This window comes from Silene latifolia, chromosome 4 (genome assembly GCF_048544455.1).
Source record: "Silene latifolia isolate original U9 population chromosome 4, ASM4854445v1, whole genome shotgun sequence".
NCBI classification, from domain to species: Eukaryota; Viridiplantae; Streptophyta; class Magnoliopsida; order Caryophyllales; family Caryophyllaceae; genus Silene; species Silene latifolia.
The window spans coordinates 29,215,656-29,232,158 of NC_133529.1; positions in this window are offsets into that span (position 1 = coordinate 29,215,656).

Sequence of the window (16,503 nt, forward strand, 5' to 3'; positions counted from 1 at the left end):
AGGGGCATAGTCCCAGACGGTCTTGGGTGCAACGATTAGGAGGAAATCTATATTGATTTCTGTTCTTAGGCCGTATTCACAAAGGACCCGAGGTTGATTCTTGTTCTTTTATCGTTTCTCTTGTATTTTTCGTTTATGACAATAATCACATGTTAAAGTTACGTTATAGTCCTAAAATTTAAGGGAATTTTACGGATATGTCCCTACAGTCATCTTATATTCATATGATTGAGATTAACCACGCAAGTTTCGGAACTTGGGTACTTGATACTGGTTGTGGTTCTCATCTGCGTAATCATTTGCAGGGCCTAAAAAACATCACACCTCTCGGAAAGGGTGATGTGGACCTGCGAGTCGGGAATGGAGCTAGAGTTGCTGCAGTCTCAAAGGGAACATATGTAATCCAACTCCCAAGTGGTTTTGAGTTATATTTAAATAACTGTTACTATGTACCCAGTTTATCTAAGAACATTATTTCTGTTTCCGTACTTGATAAAGACGGTTTTTCATTTTCAATAAAGGATAATAGCTGTATTTTCTCTTTTAATGAAATGGTTTATGGCAAAGCAGTTTCCATGAATGGAATTTACATCTTAGATCAAACCACAGATATATTACACGTGAATAACAAGAAATTAAAGGTTGGTGACAAAGATCAAACTTATCTATGACATTGTCGAATGGGACACATAAATGAAAAACGTGTAAAGAAACTCGTCGAGAATGGGACTATTCCCGCATTCGATTTTTCTACATTTGGCACGTGTGAATCATGTCTTATCGGCAAAATGACTCGAATTTCCTTCAAAGGTGTTGGAATGCGCGCTAGTGACCTATTAGGACTCATACATACTGATGTATGTGGACCTATGTCAATTACCGCTAGAGATGGCTATAGATATTTATCACTTTCACGGACGATTTGAGTAGATACGGATATGTCTACTTAATGAAGCATAAAAGTGAGTCCTTTGAAAAATTCAAGGAATACCAGAATAAGGTTGAGAACCAACTGGGAAGAAAGGTTAAAGCACTTCGTTCAGATCGGGGTGGCGAATATCTTTCAAATGAGTTTGATCAACACCTCAAAGACCGTGGAATAGTCCTACAGTTAACTCCACCTGGAATACCTCAATTAAATGGTGTGTCCGAACGGAGAAATCGAACACTACTTGATATGGTTCGATCCATGATGAGTCACACGGTAGTACCTAATTTATTATGGGGTTTTGCTCTTTTGTCAGCTGCTCTTATACTTAACCGAAGTCCATCTAATGCTATCGACAAGACTCCATATGAAATGTGGAAGGGAACGGTCCCTAACTTGTCCTTTATTCGGGTTTGGGGCTGCGAAGCTTATGTCAAGTGGAGACACGAGGATAAGCTCGGCCCGCGATCGGTCAAGACATACTTTATTGGTTATCCAAAAGGAATGTTTGGTCATTACTTCTATTCGCCCACCGAACATCGAGTTTTTGTTGCGGCTAGTGCAAAGTTCTTAGAGAAAGGATTTCTCGAGAACAAGACAAGTAATAGAACCTTCGAGCTGTCGGAGATTCAAGAACCAATAACCGAGGAACAGATGGAGGAAGTTGTTCCTTCAACTGATGATACGGTTAATATTCCTCAGGAACCTAGGAGGTCGGGTAGAGTCTCTAATCCTCCAGACAGATACATTGGTATGGTCGAGGAGAATGACGTTTTGCTCCTAGAGAGTAATGAACCCGCTACCTATAAAGGTGCAATGACCTGTTCCGACTCAAAGCTATGGCTTGAAGCCATGCAATCCGAGATGGACTCCATGTATGAGAATGACGTATGGGATCTTGTTGATTTACCTAATAAGGTAAAACCTCTACAGTGCAAATGGCTTTTCAAAATAAAGCATTATGTAGACGGGCAACCAGATACCTATAAGGCACGACTAGTGGCAAAAGGTTTTACTCAAGTGCACGGATTGCATTATGATGAAATTTTTGCACCCGTAGTTATGCTACGTTCCATTCGGATAATCTTAGCGATTGCCGCTTTTCATGACTATGAAATTTGGCAAATGGATGTGAAAACCGCCTTCTTAAATGGTTATTTGGAGGAAGAGTTGTACATGGTACAACCCGAAGGTTTCATAGATCCTGAAAATCCTAATAAAGTGTGCAAGCTTAAGCGTTCCATTTATGGACTTAAGCAAGCTTCTCGGAGTTGGAATCATCGTTTTGACCAGGTGATAAAAGAGTATGGTTTCACTCGATCGGTCGAGAAACCATACTTATATATCAAGTCGAGTGGGAGCAAGATTGTTTTCCTGATATTGTATGTCGATGACATACTCTTGATTGGGAATGACATTCCTCTCTTATCTTCGGTAAAAGGATGGTTGAAAAAACATTTCCAGATGAAAGATCTGGGTGAGGCACAACGCATATTGGGAATCCGTATCTATCGAGATAGATCACGACGGATGTTATCACTGAGTCAGGAGTCTTATTTAGATAAGATTCTTGAAAGGTTCAGCATGACCAACTCCAAGAAGGAGAACCTTCCAATGACGTCTGGGATGCATTTAAGCAAGTCTCAGTCACCCACGACACCTGAAGGGATTGAGCGCATGAGTCGTGTTCCTTATACATCAGCCATAGGATCAATCATGTATGCCATGATATGCACACGTCCAGACGTGGCATATGCATTAAGTATGACGAGTCGGTACCAAAAGAATCCAGGTGAAACACACTGGATAGCTGTGAAAAACATCCTTAAGTACCTACGGAGGACTAAGGATTGGGCATTGACTTATGGAGGAGATACTAAGCTATGCGCAATCGGTTACGCAGATGCTAGCTTCCAAACGGATCAAGATGATTCAAAATCTCAGTCCGGGTTCGTCTTTACTCTTAATGGTCTTTGCGGTCATTGGAAAAGTTCCAAACAGGAAGTTGTAGCAGATTCTACTACTGAATTCGAGTACTATGCCGCTTCGGAAGCAGCAAAGGAAGCTATATGGATGCGTCAATTCTTACAAAGACTTACGATAGTTCCTAGTTCGAATGACCCGATCACCATTCATTGTGACAATAAAGGTGCCATCTTCCAGGCTAAGGAGCCAAAGTCTAGCAACAAGTCTAGACATGTACATCGGAAAGCTCACTTGATCCGTGATTACGTGGAGCAAGAGGAGATAGTGATTGACAAGATAGCTTCGGATGACAACATCGCGGACCCTCTCACTAAACCATTAAAATATGATAAGCATGAAGGGTACGTTATTTTCATGGGAATTAAACGTGTTCCTGAGTTGTACTAGTTGATTATGTATTCGATACATTATCTTTTTCATATGCTATTTATAACTTCATCATTTTATTATAATATTTTATTTTTCATGTGGATTGTACGACAACATTGAACGCCACAAAGTGAACTGAATTACATTATATTTGTTTTGGTCCGTAATCGCCTACATGAGCTGATAACTCTGGCTATTATTTTGTGAAGTTGATTGATGTTGGGTTCAACGAGCCATAAGTCAAACAGTTGGCTGATCGATCACAGATGCGAGTTATAACGCTACCTCGTAGGACAAAAATGATGATAACGTAATGGAGTCCTAAATGTTTAAAAACATTCAGTGCCAGGTCGTGGATTGGAAGTCCATTGTGTTGCTAGAGTCAATTCTTTTGACTATCGACTGTCTCTTGAGATTAAGGCAGTTTTTGGGTGACTTTGGTTTCTTTCTCATGGTCTGCCGTAACAGGAGGCTAAGCAGATTGTCACTGGATCATTTCATACTGTGCTTATATCTGCAGGATTCGAGTTGAAGAAAATATCCAACCTTTATCAGGTTTAGTTATTTCTCAGGGCCACTCGAGGAGTTGTAACTGAAATGCATGGCCATGCTTGAATGATGATTCGTTTATTAGTTAAGTTACTCTCTAGTCGGGAAAACCACTCTTGATATTGATCACTTGTAAAATACGACCTTTGTGAATACGGATTTTGCAAATTGTTTTACATTGAGTGGGAGAAATTTTAGGATATGAGAATCGGTTATCGCACATACACTTGTGAGGACAAGTGGGAGATTGTTGGAGCTTGTGTCCTCCACAGTTAGTGTGATAACGTATATAAATCTCTTATAGGTTCACAAGGGTATACTTTGTATTTTATCAGTTGATTATCGTTTACTTAATAACGGTTGGCTTGCTAGAAGTTTGACGTTATTATCATACTGATGGCGGTGATCAACTGGTCCCTAAAAGTCACACCTAAAGGATGTGTATGAGAGATGTGATTGTATGAAAATATAATCACATTGATGCCTGACTAAAAGGTTAGTCCATGTATTTGACTAAACAGTTAGTCAATGTGATGATGAGACGATTATTTAATACAATTAAATAATACCAAATTTGAGATTTAATTAATCGTCAATTCGTAAATTGAATATAAACTGTTATATTTAATTAATGTATATAATGTTAGCTTGAACGAATTAAGATGTTAATTCGTAATTAAACGTAATCGGTTATATTTAATTAGCTAATTATAAATATGCGATATTTATAGTTAAAGTATATATTATACGATATTGTCATAATAAATGTTGACAGACCGGTATTAATAAATCGACTGCAAGCTGTTGTGTGTGGACTTATTAATGCATGTCGACATAATTGACAATTGATAATTAATACACATTTATACATTTTGAAAACCAACCTAAAATAAGAAGATATTTTTCTCCTTATTTTTGGGTGGAATTTCGGTTAAGCAAAAGGAAAAGGAAAAGAATATTTCTTCCCTATTTTTTTTCCTCCCTTTGGCCGATTAAAAGGAGTAAGGGGAATCATTTTTCCTTCACTTCTTTTGACCTAATTTCTCTCATCACAAAAAAACATAAACCCTAAAAATTAATCATCAATTTTGGGGATCTCATTCTAGTAAATTGAGGGGCATTTCTCATAGCATCTTGAGTGCAACAATTAGGAGAATATCATTTCGATATTGTTCTTAGGCCATATTGATATGACCAAAGGTTGATTCTTAATCTCTACTCTTTTTGTTTATGTAAATTCGTTTATGACTAGTTTTTCATAATTATAATTTCGTTATAATCCGAAAATTTATAGAGGAAGTATACCGATATTTCCCACACCTATCAATGTCCCATATGTCCTGGCTTCCCGCTCTCCACTTCACACTCAGTTATCTCTATTTACAATTTTGTTTGTTAATCTGTCCATGCAAATTAACCAGAAATATAAAGATAAATAATGACGATAGACGATGATCGAGAGGGGACTCGAACACCCAAATTTGTATTCCTTGGGCAGCAAAAAACACATTTTGTACCTGAAGCTTCTCTCGATATGGTCTTAACCTGTGACATACGAGATGCCCTCGTTGACCGCGGATGTCTTTTAGATGTTTTCGGCCTACATACAAAAACAGTGACACACACATAAAACGAAAACAAAATACTTGTTCAGTATAAACACATAATCTTTCTACATTAATTTCTTCTACTCTGTAACAATGTAACATCCCTACTACTACTAGTCCCCGCCCCTTACCCATAGGTCACACATAAAAGATAAATCGTAGATGTGGGAGCATGGAAAACCAAGAATGCAAAAGTATTCGTGCATGTAACTAGTTCAATACCGTATTCCCAATGCGAGATGAAACCATATGGCACCAAAAAGTTGTGTAGGAGGCTCTAGTCTTGATGATATAATAAAAAACGGTATTGTTTGAAGATGGAGGGTGAGATTTTAATTTAAAAATTATTTCATGGGAATAACCCATCCTATGGGTGCCCTGCAAATAAAACTCCATCCTATCAGTACTTCCAATTAAATCCATCCTATCCATCATTCTTCCCATAACAAACTCACTCAAAATGATGACCGATTACTTTAGGTTAATTATAATTATAATTAACAAAATCAAACCACCCTTCCTTTTCTACACCCTTACTCCACCAACCTCTTCTAATTAACTATAACCACCAAGTTAACAACAACCACTCTTCTATCCTCCCCAAAACCACCGCACTCCACACTCACACCCTCACTTAAACACCACCATCGCACACCACCAAAACTGAACGAGATCCACATGAGGCCAGAGGAGTGAACGATGGTTAGGAAAAGAGTGAGGCTCAAAGGAGTGACCGAAAAGGATAAAAATGGAGATGTGTGATGGTTGAAGATGACAGCGGTATGCGAGGCGGTTGACGGCGAGGACAAGGGGGTAAAAAAAATAGATCAGAGGAAGGGTTGAATATTGATGGTGATGATGCATTTAGTGGTGATGAAAGGGTATGACTAGGACAGGGACTCCAAATGCAGTGGAAAATGACTAATCGTGGTGCGAAAAGGAGGCCGATGACGATGACGGATTTGCGGTGATTGATGGCGAGAATATGACGGAGCTCTACTGGCGATGGTGGAGTTGGTGATCGACGGTGACTCGGTAAGGACATGTGGTAGTGATGGAGGATTAGGGTGAGGGAGGTTAGGTGTTTGGGGATTGGGGATTGGGGATTGGGTTTGAAAGAATAATTATGGAGGAAGGTGGAGTTTAAGAAGAAGGAAGAAGTGACTTTTTACCTAAAAATAACAAAGGTGACCTGTTATTCAGGTGGCCCGTCTTCTGAGAGTGTTATGGGAATAATGTGGATAAGATGGATTTAATTGGAATTACTGATAGGATGAAGTGTTATTTGCAGGGCACCTGTAGGATGGATTATTCCCATAAAATAATCCTTAGTTTAAATGTCCTCAAGAGTTAAAATTCATGTCAAATTTCCAATCAAAGCATTCTCTGCTTAATCTGGACATATTGTGGGTAAAAAGTTGAAAACGTATAGTGGGCATGTACTCTTTTGGGTCAAGACACTGATCAAATTTTGACTGTTTTACTCATAACCCTTAAAGGTATCTCTCTCATTTATAACATGCGACAACCGATATTATGCCGTAAAAACCGATTTCTAAATCAAGCTTGAGACCAAGGTTGCGGGAGATTATGTACATATTGAAAGACAAGCCTACATGGAGGAAGACTTGAAATGCCTATTGGTGTAAATAATAAAATACTACAAAAAAACGACGAAAAATGATGACAAATTCCGTCAATAACGGCTCTTATCCGTAAAAAATGCGGATTCCTGACGGATTTTCCGTCAGGAATGCGCGTCACAAAATACGCAATCCTGACGGAATGTCCGTTAGAAATCCGCATTTCTAACGAATAATCCAACAACCATATTCTCTAGGGTTTGACTAAAAGTCAACTTAAATTTGAACTTACTGACGGAAATTCTGTCCTCTGGGTCTGACAGAAAGTCAACAAGTTTTTGACTTTTTCGACTGAAAATCCGTCAGGAAAGTCGGCCCATGTTGACGTTATTGATGGATTTTCCGTCAGAAAAGTCAAGAAGTTGTTGACTTTCCTGACGGATTTTCCGCCAGGATTGTTTAAAGCAGAGGCCGGAAACAGCAACCCTGCTGAAAGACCATAACCCAAAATTAGACCTCTCTAATTAGGTTATCAAAATCTTTATTTTAAAAATTGTTGGATCTATGTAATATGCATGTAATATTTAAGCTATTTTAAATATAAAAGAAGAGGAAAAATAATTTTTCCTTACATTGAGTAATGGTAGTATTTGGGTACAACCAAGATCTCCATCTTAGTTGTTCTTGAGCTTAAAATAAATGGAAAGATCCTCCATCATCAAGTGTCCAAAGTAGAACACCTCCTCTCTTAAGCACCCAAGAACTTACCCCAAAATCTTACTAATATTAACTAGATATTATGTAAGATTGCTCCTTGAAAATATACAAATCTATTACTAACACTCTTAGTAATTTTTGTTTTGAATTATTAACTCTTAATAATTTTCTTTTGATTTTAGAGAGAAGAATTAATTTTTCACACACAAAAACAAGTTGAGTTGAGTGAGTTCGAAAAAATAAAACAACATAAATGTTGTGTGTTATGGAAGGGAGGACGGTTGGTCAGAAGAAAATGGGGAGTTTTTTCTATTTATTTTATTCAACCCAATACTTATTTGTATGGGTAAGAACAAAATTGGAATTGGGAAGACTAAATCTTGAAAAGAGAAAAAAGCATGCATGAGTAAAACAAGATGCTCTCTTTTTCTTCTATTTGACCGTGTAATATGCCCTCACATGGGTCCATTTCGATTTTACAATTTGTCTCACAAATCGATATAAATCTTCCGTCTTTAGCATCTTTTATGTTAAAAACGTTTCCCAATTAATTCCATCTTTAAAAACACTCCGTAAATATATATGTACAGCTACACATATATTTATGTACTAATACTAATCACATTAGTCAATTAGTACTAATTTTAACAATTAACCGTTTAATCATTAATTCCCGTCTCAAATAATTATATATTCAATTATAGCATAATTAAATAATAATTTCCGCGCCTTGAATTCACAACTCGATATCTCTCTAAATCAATTTAATCGACTAACTTTTTAGTCTATTTATCAAGGGACTAATTAAGCTGTATCTCATACAATTAATTAGTTTTCGTGTTGGGGCTCGTTCCTTTAAGTGTGACTGAAAGGGATCAGCTGAACACCGCCGTCTCACGACAGTAACGTCAACCCCTAGTTGGCCAACCGTTACCGATATACGTTGATCAGCTGACTAGTATTGCCAATGAATATCCCATGCATATTTTTTTTTTGGTGAAATGTAAGATTTCCATTAAGCTCGAAACAAGACTATTATAGCCTACACATTTTTAATACAACCAATTTGGTAGAACACAAGCCCTACTTACAAATATCAATGCTACCTAGACACTGTATATCCTTACTATTGCTAATCCTGGCACGGGAAGCACAAATACGCATCTTGACCACCTGCCTGATCTGTTGGAGAACCAAACCAGGCCTCATCAAACTATGTTCCACTCAGACTCTATTCCTCTGCATCCAGATTTGATAGAAGCAAGCCAAGAGAGCACAAGTGAAGCCACCTTTCTTTACGTTGGACCATTTCTGACTCCACACCCAATGCAGTATGTTTGCATTAGGTATAGTAACTTTAAAGATAGACGCCATCCCTCTCAGAATGCATCTACTGTAATCACAAGCCTGGAACAGGTGAGTATGTGTTTCTGCTTCTTTGCCACACAGAAGACATAGATCATCATGACAAATGCCTAAATTAAACAGTTTAGCTTTCACCTGTAAAGCTTCTCTACACAATAACCATCCTATAAATCTGTGCTTAGGCATAGACCAAGAGCACCAAATGAACTTGTGCCAAACAACCTGCTGAAATTTAGGTCTCAGCAACTCATATCCACTCCTAACTGTATAACCCTTAGGATCCAATAACCACTGCCCCTGACCATAACCTGAACTCAGCTGATCTCTAACCTTGCAAATGTTCTTCCATCCCCAGCTAACATCACCACTGGGAACATATTCCTTAATGAGATTTAATAATATTATCACGCACTATTGTGGAGGACAAAAACTCCAACAATCTCCCACTTGTCCGAGACAAGTTGTGCGATGATTATAACACACAATTGTGGATAACTTCTTATCCCTACAATATCCTGCTTGTACCATACAAGGGTGTGTTACCGATTCTCTTGTCCATTTTAATAACAATCTCCCACTCAATGCAAGGTGTCTTTCAGGTCGCACTTGTACATGAACATATCGTGAGTGGTTTTCTCGATCGGGAGTGTGACTCAGAACCGGAAAAATCTACCATAGATTACTTCCGAGCGTGGCCACGCATTTCTCAGTCACAACTCCTCGAGTGGCCTAGAGATGTTTAAACCGAACGTGGGTGGACAATTCCTGTCTGCCCTATCTATCCTTTTGCACAATACAGATCACCATGACCCAGTAGATGCCCTTTGGCCTCCTTTCACGGCACGACCTAGGACAAAAACCAAAGTCACTCGGAAACTGCACTTGCTCATATAATAGTCTTCAATTTAAAGAATCGACTTATAGGAATATCATAGAAGTCCCTGCCACACCAGGGGTCTACAATAGATCAAAGGGACTCTATAAATGTCACTACCCGACAGAGTGTCCCGCAGTATGCCTATGTAATCGACCAGTCATCCCCATGACCTTATGGTGTTGAACCAACCATCAATCGACTTACAATCTAGTCACTCCGAGACATCACCTCATTAAGTGACTAGGGGCTAATACAATGTTCATCCTATTCACTTGAATTGGGGTTCAACATTGTCTCCACAACCAATTCGGATAAACAAGGTATTCAATGTTTTCAGTCAAACTGAATAATTGAGTTCTTAAAGAGACTCAAACAATGAATGCAATCATCACTTACGTAAATATTAATACTCTATCCAACATTTACATAACGATCTTCAGCAATTAAGGTATACTCCTCAATCACATTGAGATGACATAACCATCATGTCTACCTTATGCCAACGGCTTTGGTTAGAGGATTAGCAACGGTTGCATCACTCTAATTTCCATTGCTATTTTCGTTTTTGTTCTATGCAATCTTTTCATCACATAGAGCCTTTCGGAGTACATGTCTAAACAAGTTTTTAGACTCTAGTTCTAAAGACAGTCAAACACTCCCACTGTTTTCACAGTCTCTCAGGAGACGATATTCGGCTAACAGAACTACTCTAGTTCCATTAAATTCCAGATATCTACTGTCTCTTTTACAACATCGGATGTTGTAATGTACTTAGCTTTCGTTCATGATTTATACGTATAATTCTTATACAAATCTTTCATATGACATCTTTTATGTATAACTTCTTATACATGTATAACTTCTTATATATGTATAACTTCTTATACATATTATTCTTTATTATGCACATAACACTTTTACATGCTAACCATTCCTTAACGAGGCCCATAACATCTTATAAGCATAGGAATGTTTCCGTGTAATCCTTTTACACGAAATTCATAAATTCCTCCAAACTACAAGAGTAAATCCTCAGTGCTTTTCAAGTACTCAAGGATGCTCTTGATAATCATCTAGTGACACTCACTAGGAAATGATTGGTAATGACTTCTCATATTCTCAATATGATAAGTCCTGACGAGAGCAGCTTTTAGCATATTTAATAGATCCTGCAGTGGAAGCAAAAGAGATCATATTTACGTTCAACAACTTGAACGAGTCAAGAATCTTATCACATAAGTGTCTTGACTAAAATGCTAATATCCATGGAGATATATCTCATTAGATCCGGATATTCAAGATGCGACATGCTACTCTCAAGTATTCACCCCAGAATATTTCTAGTCACTAATATGTCAAGCACATATTTAGACAAAGAAATATCACCTTAGCTCCCACTAAACTCCATGTATCATCACGGTACCCCGACAACTCGACTAATACCATTCTGATTAACGACATGATTGAACCCAAGGTTCCAACTCTTTGACGTATATAAGATAACGAAAGGGATCTTTCAAGCATGCTAGGCTTCTTAGCATTGACAAGATCAACAAAACTTCTCCCTTCATGAGATACATTCAAGGAGAAAGTTTCGTTATCTTTTTGCCGAATCTCATCCTCATGAGAGGCTATATTGCTAAGAACATACAAATTGATAAAGGCATTTTGGGTTGTTGCAAACTCTCTGTAACCAACTCAAAATTGAAACATCTTATGTAACCTTTATGACAAGATCAAGGTAACCTAATTTGGTGCAAAGTATTCGCCCCAAATCAAGTCTCGAAAACATCTCATGTTTCCTTCCTTATCACATCTTGTGCAAGAAGACCAATTCGAATTGCATGGTGACACGCCATCACATAGAGTTCATACTATAGAAAAGCATTTGATGAGAGTTTAAGATTCGTCACTTTCGAAAAGTAACGCAATATTATCGCAAAATTATCTCCTTATAACCACTGAGCCACAATAAAGAATGTCTTCTTGCATTGTACTCAATTTGTGGGTCTTGGACTTCCGTAAGTTCAAAATTTCTCCCACTCTGTCTTTCAGAAAATGAAAATCTTTCTAGAAAGACAGCATTTTGAACCACAAACTCTTTGTTGTCATTTTTGATGAGTAAAAACCAAGTGGTTTAATTTTGGATAACCCCCTTACAAATACATAAATGGGTTCTGAACATAAACATTTATATTCCCAAATTTAATGACAAGTTAGGGACCCTCCTTATCCATATCTCATATGGAGTCATTTAGGCTATTATAGTCGGGTTTTAAACTTTTAGTGATAAAATAGCTTACAAAATTGCGAAAAACCTCAAACTATATCTCATAAAGTTCGGTTTATCTTCTTGACTAGACCATACTCTATGGTGTCCCTAGGAGAAGGTATATGTGAACTGGTTCACAATCTTCTTAGTGATCATCAAAATCATTGCTTGATATTACCCATTTGAACTTCAAAGTCATTACTTTGAAATTTCCGATTAACATTTTGATCTTGTCGTGCTTTTGGTTTACTACTTCATTTTGAAAATATTCCACGTTTTAAAAATCACTTTTATGTCTTATTAAATAGATACGAGGTTATCATATCTACTTAACATTACGTTAAAAGTAAGAATATATATATATATATATATATATATATATATATATATATATATATATATATATATATATATATATATATATATATATATATATATATATATATAACCAACCATCGGCCTTACACATCCGTATGTATATGGTCAATCACCTCACTATTTGTGTTTCTTTTCTACAAAAGAAAACATAATTTATGCACACACACCATAAGATTCTCAATCAAATGGTTGTTCGATGTGCTTATCGTTTACTCGTTTAAACGAATTTACCTGAGGTTTGATCAATTGGGTTCACCGGATTAGAGACTTTAAAATCTACAAGATAGTATAATATTTAGTTTTCGTGAAGAATGTAAAATACCTCTAACTTGTGTAGTCTAAACCAACCACCAAGTTATCATAGGAGTAGGTACAACCTTTTGTTTTAAATCACATGAGTGATGCCTTCTATGTATAAACATAGATGATTACATTCTTTTAAAACCAAATTTAGGTACATTTGTCTCTATCGAAATCAGTGCTACTCTAGCTCTATTTCGATACAAAAATGTCCTATGCTACACGTCTTACGTTTTATCAATTTATGTAAACTTCTTTACAAAGAAATGATTCGTACTTGGTATCTCATGCCAATATAGTGGAACTAGCCTATCCTTTGAGTAGATGTCTCTTTCAACTTTGTCCTATCGCATACATCTAGGGTTGCTTCTTCTTAACTCCCACTCACTTTCACATTCCTCTTTGCTTCAACAAGCAAAAAAATGAATCTCATGAAGACCTCTTTTCATGTCATTCGTGATATTTTATACACCTAGTAAGAGTAAATTACTATAAAGTGAGTGCAACATGTGGTAAAATCTCAACTTCTTGCAAAATCGGACTACCTAACCGTTCAATTGTTATCATATGCCTAAACTCTTTAGCGCATAAACAATCGATTTGGCCTTTCTTGAAGTGAGCCATTATACGGTATCATATTGGAGTATTCGATGTGTTTTTGAAAACTCTTTTCGCAAACTTTTGAATTACTCTTGAGTAATTAAAACTAATATGTCATCTTCATGACGGATGTGTCACTTTCGAAATCAAGACACTCTTGATAAAATGTGACTCCTATTTAAAATCATAATAAGATTTTGCAACATGAAGCCCCTTTTTAATATGTATGGACGTTAAGTTGTAAAATAATCGCAAAAATCGTTGTAAGCTTATGTAGGTGAATTGGTAAATTATATTTCCAATCATTGCTTCCAAATTCCTTCAAACAAATCGCTTTCTATGAAAGAATGAAACGAATATAATAATAAATAGAGGATGAAATGGAGATGAAATGCACGATGTCATAGTAAATACATTAATGAAAATGAACGAGAAATAAAGAAAATCAACATTCAATGTTATAAAAACTTGATAAACATTTTTAACAAGTCCATTTATAAAATGACCTCTCACTAAATTATATAAATGATTCCAAGATCCGTTTTTAGACAAAAATAGGCATCGCTTGGGGAAACATCCCATAATTGTGTAAATTCGGTAAGTCAATGCTTGATTTATTCTACCTTTTAGAATTCTTGGTCGACGGATTTCAACAAATCCATCTACTAGCCCCGGAATACAAGACCGTCTTATACCCCGTTGAGTCCAACCAATTTTAGCGCGTGATAACCGTTATCACCCTACTTACCCGAGGTAAAAAGAGAACACCCCGCTTGGGCGAGCGTGGCTCTAATGAACAAGGGATTCATAGGTGTTAATAATTGGTAAGGCTAATCTCAATTATTTTAAAAAAAATGTAAGAGATCTTGTCAATTAGTTATCATTCTCCTTTAAGTGAACTAACTAGGTGAATATTCGATAACTTTAAATCGACAATAAAATGATAAAAGCATGAAACCAAATAAAATGCACGTGTGGCGATTTCGGCATGATGAACTAGCATAAAATAAAACATGCAAAAATGGATAAATCCTAGTATGGCACCTAACTAATCAAATTAACTAGATTATTACATATTCGGAAACCAACTTCTTCGTCCCTAGCATCTTCATTGGAACATCTTCCAAGCATGCAACGTCTTGTGTGATTTGGAACCTCTTCCAAAATTGACTCCGTCTCGATGTAAATTCCGTCTTTTGGAAACGCCGGTAAAAATAACTATTAAAATCAAATTACATAGCTATTCCTATTATACATTAATTAATTAAAGAAATAAAAATTATTAATTAATTAAAAACCGACGATACGAGATCGTATTTAAATTACAAACAAACCGTTATTCCCTTACATTTCGGGTAATAACGATTAAAATAAACTAGGCCATACTAGGTACAAAAATTGAATAAATAATTAAATAAATGACGTTCATTCATTCAACAATAAAAATAAATAAAAGGTTGTAACTTTCATGCCTAAATCGCCCCTTTAGCATAATCTTTTAAAAAATAGCTCGGTTTTGCGGAATTTATCGATTTTTACCCGTTAAAAATCAATAACCAACACTTAAATCTCATTTAAGCTCAAACTAATTATCTAAACTGATTTAGAACTCAAAATTAGTCCACACTAATTTCTTAATAAGAATTAGTTTGAATTGATATTATCCATGTGCTATTTAAATCGGTTTTTATCACGACCTTGATAAACAATTCAAAAATAATTTTAACCATTACAAAATTTTGACACAAAAATTTTGTAAATTCTGGGACTCTCCCAGGGACCTAAAAAAGGTCAAAAAATAAGTCCTAAAATTTCGAATTAAATTTATGAACAAAAACATCCATATTTATCGGTTTTTATGGAATAAAATCCAATTAACATCAAAAATTGTGAATTGTTTTTTTTATAAATTTCACTTTTATCATATAAAACATATTTTGGAATATACCAAAAATCTTCATACCCAGAAAATTCCGTTTATTATTTTTAAATAAAATAATCGATTTTTAACCATTAAAAATCATTAAACATACAAGTTTTCATAACTTTTTACGAAATTTTACAGAACATTTGTAAAAATTGCATGTGATAACATATAAAAATTTCAAGGTCAGAATCCAAGTTTAACTATTTTAGTTAACCTCTTAACTAAAATACGTTATTTCCGACTCGGTTTTCCATAAAAATGATTAAAAATAGCAAAATAATTCCGCAACTCACCAAATTTGACCACAAATCATTTGAGATCAGATGGTATGCATGCAAAAAAATTTCGTGCAAAAATCTTCATTCTAGCACCATTTATGAAATTAAAAATATCCAAAGCTCACGAGACCACTTGAAAGACCATAACCCCAAAATTAGACCTCACTAATTAGGTTCTCAAAATCTTTATTTTATAAATTGTTGGATCTATGTAATATGCAAGTAATATTAAGCTATTTTAAATATAAAAGAAGAGGAAAAACAATTTTTCCTTACATTGAGTAAGGGTAGTATTTGGGCACAACCAAGATCTCCATCTTAGTTGTTCTTGAGCTTAAAATAAATGGCAAGATCCTCCATCATCAAGTGTCCAAAGTAGAACACCTGCTCTCTTAAGCACCCAAGAACTTACCCCAAAATCTTACTAATATTAACTACTAGATATTATGTAAGATTGCTCCTTGAAAATATACAAATCTATTACTAACACTCTTAGTAATTTTTGTTTTGAATTATTAACTCTTAATAATTTTCTTTTGATTTTAGAGAGATGAATTAATTTTTCACACACAAAAACAAGTTGAGTTGAGTGAGTTCGAAAAAATAAAACAACATAAATGTTGTGTGTTATGGAAGGGATGACGGTTGGTCAGAAGAAAAGGGGGAGTTTTTCCTATTTATTTTATTCCACCCAATACTTATTTGTATGGGTAAGAACAAAATTGGAATTGGGAAGACCAAATCTCGAAAAGAGAAAAAGCATGCAT